This window comes from Fukomys damarensis, unplaced genomic scaffold (assembly GCF_012274545.1).
Source record: "Fukomys damarensis isolate Sample0158 unplaced genomic scaffold, DMR_v1.0_HiC HiC_scaffold_30, whole genome shotgun sequence".
NCBI classification, from domain to species: domain Eukaryota; kingdom Metazoa; phylum Chordata; class Mammalia; order Rodentia; family Bathyergidae; genus Fukomys; species Fukomys damarensis.
The window spans coordinates 52,330,091-52,338,953 of NW_022900942.1; the positions used below are offsets into that span (position 1 = coordinate 52,330,091).

General features: G+C 34.7%; 1 pseudogene; it reads right to left on the minus strand.

Annotated features, from left to right (window-relative positions):
- Positions 1-5,426: 5,426 nt before the first annotated feature.
- Positions 5,427-8,355, minus strand: LOC104876062 (annotated as a pseudogene).
- Between the last annotated feature and the right edge of the window lie 508 nt (positions 8,356-8,863).

The following is an 8,863-nucleotide window of genomic DNA, read 5'->3' on the forward strand; positions in this document are numbered from 1 at the left end:
AAACAATCATCATTAGCCTAAGTTATTGAGTCCCTTAAAAATAAATGAAAGTTTTAGGCTGAGGCACATTTTTGGTACTATCTAGCTAAATATTTGTAGAAAGATGATTTGGATCATTTGCAAGTTATATAAGCCATTAAGATTATGGCCCAAGGTATTAAGAGAAAGTTATTTAAGTAATTTCTAAAGACTTTTCCACAGTAGAGCAAGCATTAATCATCTTTTATATCTTCTATAAACATGGAAGCAATTAAATGAAAATTGCCACGTTTACATTGTAGACATTATCATTGGCAATTGTAGTATTAGAGAATAAGTAGTGATTTAAGTCTTCTTGAGAAATAAAAACTTTACAGTGTATTACAATGGTTCTTCTTTTAAAAAAATCAATTAAGTAACAAATGCAACAGAACTGTGGCAATATTCATAAGAGTGGAAAGAAAACACTGTCAATTCAACAATATATAAAATATAACCTTCTTTTAAATAATAAGATGAAATATCCATTAATGTGATTAACTTTTAAAATAATGAATTTGGGGGAAGTGTGATTTTAATGATGTTCTAGTCTTTTGATTTTGAGTTAGGGGGTCCTTGTGTAATGGTAACTGATCTATTACTTAAAAGAAATAAGTTTTGGAAGTGAGGCATGGAGTGCATGTCTGATACTATAAGGTTAAATACATTCATAATGTTTATATATCAATTGCAAAATTAATATTTTTAATTTTAAAATTTTATTATTTTAAATTTTATCTTATTAGTACATTTTCAATACATAAAGTTTAGATTCACCTTAGGGGTAGGTACGTGTACATAACACACCTTGAGTAAATGAACTAGTGATGTCAAAGAAAAAAAATCTTACATTTAAAATTAAGTTTAAACATATGTGGTTTACTTACAATTTAAAGCAAAAGGTGGAGCTATGTTTCTCTGTGGAAAGTTAAGTATATAATCTCTGCATGTATTCATTGAGTTAGAAAAAATGCAAACTAAATTGGAAGTTAAGTTGTAAGTTGGCCCAAGCCATATTTCTGCAAATGGTATGAAGGGAACCTATCTGAATGGTACCAACTATAACCTGAAGTTCTCACATCATTTTCGAGTTTCCGAGTGATTGTTGTATTTAAACAACTGAGCCAAATGTTTCTCACATATCTCTTACTGTCTTTTAACTTCTATTAAAAAATAGGAATGAGAAAATTCATCTTTTTCATTGTTCTACACTTGACTGAAATATACCTTTTAAGCTTTAAATTGTCAGGAAAAAATCACAGAGAATAGAAAGTTTTTACAAGGATTTGGAAAGAAAGACTTGTCATTAAATACCTGCTTCATGAAAAGCAAACTTAAAAATCTCTGATCTCTGTGAAATGGATATCTCTTTATTAATACTGTTGCATGCTACATTCCTAAATCCCTTCCCATGAAGTCACTCGAGTAAACAAGGCCCCAGACTATGATGATAAAAGTAAACTACGGCTGAGGATTTAGCTCAGTGGCTCCATGCCTGCCTCGCAAGTGCAAGGACCTGAGTTCGATCCCCAGTACCAAAACAAACAAACAAACAAATAAATAAATATAAACTATATACAAGAGTTTGGCACATTATCTTTCTTTATACAAATAACAGCAAAGCTTGTGTAGATATAGTTTCTTAAACCTTTCGAAATGGAGGAGCACGTATGGAAAGAAAGTAAATAATAAGGTTATCCACATTTTATTATGTCTTGACACAGTAATTCAGATAATGGTGCATCTTTAGAGATTGTTAATTAGCACCTAATTTTAACAAGGAAATTCTTTTTTGCATTTATTTATCCTTTCCCAATTATTGATCATTTTTATATTCAATAAGGCTCACTGAGGACTTTCTTTGCCCACTGTGACAGATATTGGAATATACTGATAAATTATTAACTACATTTACCAGTCTTTATGGAGTTTAATAGCTGGTTAGATTATATGTTAAAAATACATATGTGGTGATTATTGAGAAAATTATAAAATATATGATCATATAAGAGTATTTGATGCAGTCCGTCAACTCATTTTTTACTGTCTAACCAGCAAAATTATCTGTCAGGTTATAACATGAACTGTAACAAACAGAAAGCCTGCATACTGCAGCGATACATGCATACTATATTTATAGCCGCGTAATTCACAACAGCTAAGTGAGGGAAACAACTTATGTGCCCATAAATCAGTCAATGGATAAAGAACATGTGGTTCATACTCACAGGGGAGAGTTATTCACGGTAAAGAAGAGCAAAATCATGTCATTTCAGTAAATTTTGTGGAACTGGAGATCATCATGTTAAGAACAACAAATACGACTCAGAGAAATGATCATGTTTTCTTGTATATGGGCAAATTAAACTTGAAAGGGTGACCACATGAGAAGAAGAAGAAGAGTATCAGGAAAACACAGGAGGGAGGAGACAAGGGATCAGTGTGGAGAAGACAATCAGTGCATTATCTTATATACATGGACTAATATGCCCGAGTCAAAGTCATTATTCAATATATATAATGAGAGCCAATAAAATACTGCAAGAAATTTTAAAATATGAGGTGCGATAAAAAAATGATGATGCATGTCAAAATGCACCATGATTGCATGTGTGAAAAATGTATTCTAGTAAAAGACACATTACCATTAATCCCTCTCAAAATTCCTCCTCTGGCTTCAAATACTATCCTACGATTGTTGCCACTTTCTTTAGCAGAAACTCCTCTTCCTGGAGGCCTTTTAGTTGCACTGTTGTTTGGGCCTGCTTCAGTATCCTTAATAGATTTAAAACATTTACCTTTCATGGTCATTCTGATGAAGGAAGAGCCAGAAGTCCTACAGTGCCAGATTTGATGAGAAAGTTCGACGCCATTGGATGGTGCTTGGTGGCAGCATCCACTGATTTTTTTTTTTAAATCACACCTCGTAAAGACATTCATGAAAGAGGACATCCAGACCTGCTTCTGAAAGCAGCAAGAATGATGGGAGTAAGTGTGTTCAAAGTGGGCAGGGGATCAGCAAAGTTCCTTTTACTGTAATAATTGTTTTTCTGTAAAGAGTACACCTAGAGTATTCACCATGTACTTTGATGACCACTTGCATAATAAAATCAAGATATCTGCATCACAGTCTTTGTGTTCACTGTGTAAATTCTTTAAATTGGTTTATGCTGTGTTTACTTTTTGTGAGGGTATGTTAAACATTAACAAAGGTCATTAAAAAAACTCTTCTTGTGGGTCTCCATTGGCCTCAGAATATAAATCTAGTGAAGAAGATGACAGTGGATGATATCATAAAATTGAATAAAGTATGGAAAATAAGAACACCAAAAATGCATAGAAGAAAGAGAGCAGAGATCCAGGATATGGAAGCTACTTATTCTTAAAACCAGAAAGGAAAAAGTCATGGAAGCACAAAATAAAATCTATAACAGAAACATTCCTATGCCGAATAAATACTTTTAACTTCAAACCATGTATCAGTATATTATTTCAGAAATATTAATGGCAAACATGTAGATTCTAAAAATACAGAAAAATAAAGTACGAAATTTGTCATCAAAATTGTAAAAATCTTAGTGAGACTCTTTCTCAAAAATGAAAAATGAAAAAAGAGAAAAAATAGTAAAGACAATAATGGAAAAAAGTATTGTACAGGAATTGTTTGTGAGTTGTTAGGTAAGAATGTTTAGCCAATTCAAATATACCTCTTAAGGTAAATATAAATAATTCTCAGATTTTCAAAATTCAAAACAATATTTTATTCAGGTATTAAAAAACTCACTCAAAATGTAGCAAAACCTTGGAAAATTCATAGAAAGGTGTTAGAGTGAAAATTTCTTCCTAGTATGATGCAGGTAGTAAGCAATTATCCAAAGTAATGCAAAACAAACAAGTGTACTTATTTTATTATTAACATAATTTAAGATGGTTGGTACTTGCTATTTGTTTAACATGGGAATATATAAGGGAAATGTAAGAATTCAAAAATAAGGGCTGTGGTGGAAGACCACTTGCCTAGTATGTGGGAATTCAATCCTTAATACCACTAATAAATAAATAAATGGGTAAATGAAATATTAATTTGCTGGAGTGTCATCTCTGCAGAAAAAGCCAAGGGCTTTTCTTTTATTATTTAGAATTATATAACTTTATGTATAAAGTAAATCATAAAATAAATTCTAAGGTAAGCACTAGTTGGATTAAAACTGAATACATATGTCTACATCATTTCAGAATTATCTTTAAAACTTTAAAACTGTAAAACTTTACAGAATCCAGACCAAATACAGCAAATACGGCAAAATGTTATAGTCCTGATTTTGCTTATAGGAAGCTAATCTTGAGATTGCATTAAAATACAAAATTGGGCAACTATATGCATCTACAGAATTGGACTAAATGACTTGACCTTGAATAGTTTAAAGCCAAAGAGAGATATGTGGTAAAGTTAGCAGTTTCAAGAAAAGATTTAAATATGACTATAAGGCAAAAACAGTAACAAGTGACATGCATCAATGCTGAGTACAAAACTACTGAGTTTTTAATGTACCAAATTAATAGGTGTAAATTTTAAAGTATTTGTCCCACTGTTTAAAGACAAACTGGCACATTTTTTATTGAATTGGCACATTATTCTAATTACGTTTTTGCATTTAAGCATAATTTACAAGTAAGTGTAAATGACAAAGTTTTTTTCATCTTATCTATTTGACTCATTCCAATTTTGAAGCCATTTCAAGTTAACATGGTGCTGGAAGAGGATGGAAGGAAGGAAGAACGTGGATAGCTAAGATATAATTCATAATGCAAGATAATATATAATGTAAAGGTGAAGATATATTAAATTTAAGGTCAGAGAGAAGGCAACTGTCATGGCTTTCAGGTAATTGTGAGACTAAAGAGTGCAGATGGTTTTGATAGTCATCACCAGGAGGCAATAAGACCACCACTATGAAACTACTGCGACATGCAGTCTAACAATTTTAATAAATACACACTGAAAAAATATAGCTACAAAGTCCCACAATTATACAGTCTCACACAAGCAGCTGCTCTTGTGCTAGAGGGAGCCCAGGTGTTGGGGTAGCAAGTTTCCTCTGCTTTCTCCCAACCCCAACAGCTGCAATTATCAACAAGCACCTCACATGGGTACAATTTCTCAGTACTTCTACCAACCTACTACGAATACTGAGAAATCCAGAAACCGTTTCCAGAAGAGGCAGAATGCAAGAGTTGAGGATCTTCAACATCAACGAACCTCAGGGTATTTTAATGGCCTTTTACATTTTGAGATGACTCAGTGAATTACAATTCATTACTTCAGTTGTTTCCACTGACTCTTAGGACTGTGAAAAGGCCTTGAATGATTCCAGATCAACGCTCCGGCGCTGTCTAGTCAGTCTTGTTTACCCGAGAGGCTCTATGAAACACTTCCTACACCACTCCGCACTGGTGCTTGGTGGGGTGTCGATCTGTAACTTCCAGAATCTGTGAAGACAGACTGTTTTATGCCACTCCATATTCATTGTCAAAAGCCTCAATATCAATATTTTCTCTTCCAAGAGACACTAGTGATAGGAAGAGGATTTTTCTGTATGTACTTCTCTGTCTCTTCACGTCTAGCTTCATCTGCCAGGAAAACAGAGTGATGGGTTTCAGAACATCATTATCCTGCATATTCTGTCTTATAGTTTCTACTAAAGTGCTTGTTGCTTCTTGTTCCACAGACAGAAGACACAGTTTCTTTTCAGAATTGAAATTCCTCCACGAGACATACAGAGGTTCTCCTGGCTCCTGATTTAAGGTTGATATCGTATACTGAATGTTTACAAGTTTGCTATCCTGAACAGAGATGACAGAGGGATCTGGACACCTTTGTTACTATGCTCAGATGTGAGGATGAGTCCTACCAAGTTACTTGTAAGATCCAAATGCCTGAAATACCAAACAAGGTTCCAGAAGATGGGGGGGGGCTTGCTAATTGATGAAAAAGGAGGAATGGATCACCTGGTTGCCTTTATTTTCTAGCAAAGATTCAATTTCTTTTGAAGCATGAGGGGACTCAAGTAAGGCACAAAAACAGGAGAAGGATTGGATCTCTTTCCTAAAGGGGCCATGGAACGGTAGCTGGGAGAAGTCACTCTTCTGCAAAGGACCGCCAATACTGTGACTTTGAGTCAAAGATACACTTCACTTGGATAAACTGCTAGGCACCAATGCCATTGTCTGTCTGGATATCTCCACTGGCTTTCTTCACTGTATCGCTCGACTCTGTTGCGCAGCTCATCTCTTCAGTTATAGTCTTGCTATGTGTTGGGAAATCCATGAAGTTGATCAAGTCAGGCTCTGCCGAACTGCACACAGGTTTCTGCTGCAATGGTTCACTTGCCAGTGGAATGCTGGCACTCTGTAAACTGTCACCAGAGGTATTTGGCTTCAAGAAAAAACTTGCAGAACCTCTCAAGTCCTTAAATTCCATACTGAGAAGAGGCAAGAAGTCCTTAAATCCTATAATGAGAAGAGGCAAGAAGTTGCTTCCACAAAATGGACAAGTTGTGCTCAAATTTCAGCCATCTGCTGTCCCATCCAGCCATATTGTCTTCATCATGAACTAGAGATCCACAAGATCTACATGGTGAACAACTTGATGTCAAAACCTCCATTGTACAATTCTGATTGATGATAGACAGGCTGGTATTTTGAGAAGGGCCGTGGTCTGATTTTTCAAAGTCCTGTCCCTTTGTGCCTCTTGGAAATGGAACTTCACTTGTTGGATAATGGGGTTTTCCAGTGTCTCCACTGCTGCTACTACTGCCAAGGTTCATGTTGCTCTGGGTAAATTTACTGGAGACCAACCCTGAAATACTTCTGTTAGGAGATACATTCTCTCCCAAAATATGGTCTTCTAGGCCAGCAGGGAAGCTGTAATCTCTACTCTTTTCTTCCTCATCATCTGAGTAGCTGTAGGCAGATACTATGGCCTCCCACACCTTATTGGCTACTGTCACTCCCTGTTTCGCAGATTTGAGGACTTCTATCTTGGACTCTGAGAGTATATTTTCCAGCTTTAGCCACGATAAAGAATTTTCTACAGAACCTGTGAGCCATGTGGAGAATGCATCAATGCTGATAAGGAAGTGGAACAATCTTTGTAAGTTCAATGGGGAGTCTGCAGCTTGAAATGAGCAGTGAAAGTTTTAGACTTGGACACTGCAGGGGAACTCTTTTCACTTTCAGGATTCTCTTGTACTGGCGGACCGTGATCTAAAGGTAGACTTGATCTCCTCTCTAAAAGGTGAAGAAATGCAGCAGTACTGCCAGGTTCACTGTCTCTGTCTCCGTGCAATTCCATACTGGAAGATCTACTACTCAGGGGACTTTTTAGATTCATGTAGCTTTCGATTTCATCAGCCAGATTATTACTGAATCACGCTATACAAGAACACAAACATTTAAAAACACAGAGGATTTGATCAATCTGATCAACAGAATGAAACTAACCCATATGGAATCCTTATGCTTTATTCATAGTTTTACACCTCCATTTATATTTTCAATGATCCAATTTATATAATTTTGCTTTGTATATTTAATCAAAATGATAGCCTCAACAAGTTTTTAGTATATAGAAAATATGTAAGTTTAAAAAAAGCAGTTTCTAAAATCAATCTTCTATTCAGCAAACTATTTGATTTACTCAGGGGAGAATATTTCTTAATAAAACAATAAATACTGACATTTTAAGGGGAAAACTGAATAATATGAATTAAAACATGGACAATGTCTAAGTCACTCTAAATTTTTTATTGCCAGCATTGAAAAGAAAGGTTAAACTAGATATTTAAGGTATTTTTTAGAAAGATCTATAACATTATAAACAGTGTTAAATGACAGAAATAGAAAAGAGTGGCATTAATACATCTAAGATTTTATTAAGCCAAAGTTTGATATTAGATTTATAGAAAATATAATCAAGAACAAAAGAACAAAGAATTAAAATATTTCTAACTTACATCCATAGGCAGCATTCTGAGTAATACACAAACATCAGATATAAAGGGAAAATTGCTAAGGAAAAATTTACCATTTCCATTGTTATTTTATAAAAATATTAGATCCTCAATATGAACACTGGTAATGCATCTTTGGAAAGAAAATAAGATTAGTCCTGAATTCTGACAAGCAAGGATATTGCTGGAAAATAAGAGTAGAAAATGTGTTCTTTTTGGTGGATGTGGAATTTATGTCTGTGTTCAATATTTAGAGATGTATTTGTATATATTTGAGATGACAGATTTCAAAATGAATTGCAAACTTAGTTTACCTACTCCTCATGGCCACTTTTTAACTTATACAATGAAAATTTTTAAAAAATATTTTTGTTTGTTTTGTTTTGTTTTTGAGACAGGGTCTCACTATGTAGTTGAGACTGACCTGGAATGCACTATGTAGCCTGGGCTGGTCTCGAACTCACAGCCATCTTCCTGCCCTCAGCTTTCCAAGTACTGAGATTACAGGCATGTGCCACCAGGCCCGGCTTAAGGGATTTTTAAAAAGAAACAAAACAGGGTTATCTTTTTTTTTATTTAAATTTTATTGAGATTATTGGTACATTTTAGGGATACAGTACAGTTACATTCATTGTTGGGATCATGTACCTTTACATGGCAAGTCTTGATTCTCATTTTTTCCCCTTACCTCTGCCCTCCCTTCACCCCCTCCTCCCCTCCCCATCTACAAACACTTTATTTTCATCTTTTCATTCTCTCACATTTTTTTCTTTTCCCTTTTTGTTCTTCCCCTACGTATCACACCTTCCCTACACCTTTAGCTCCTTTCCTCC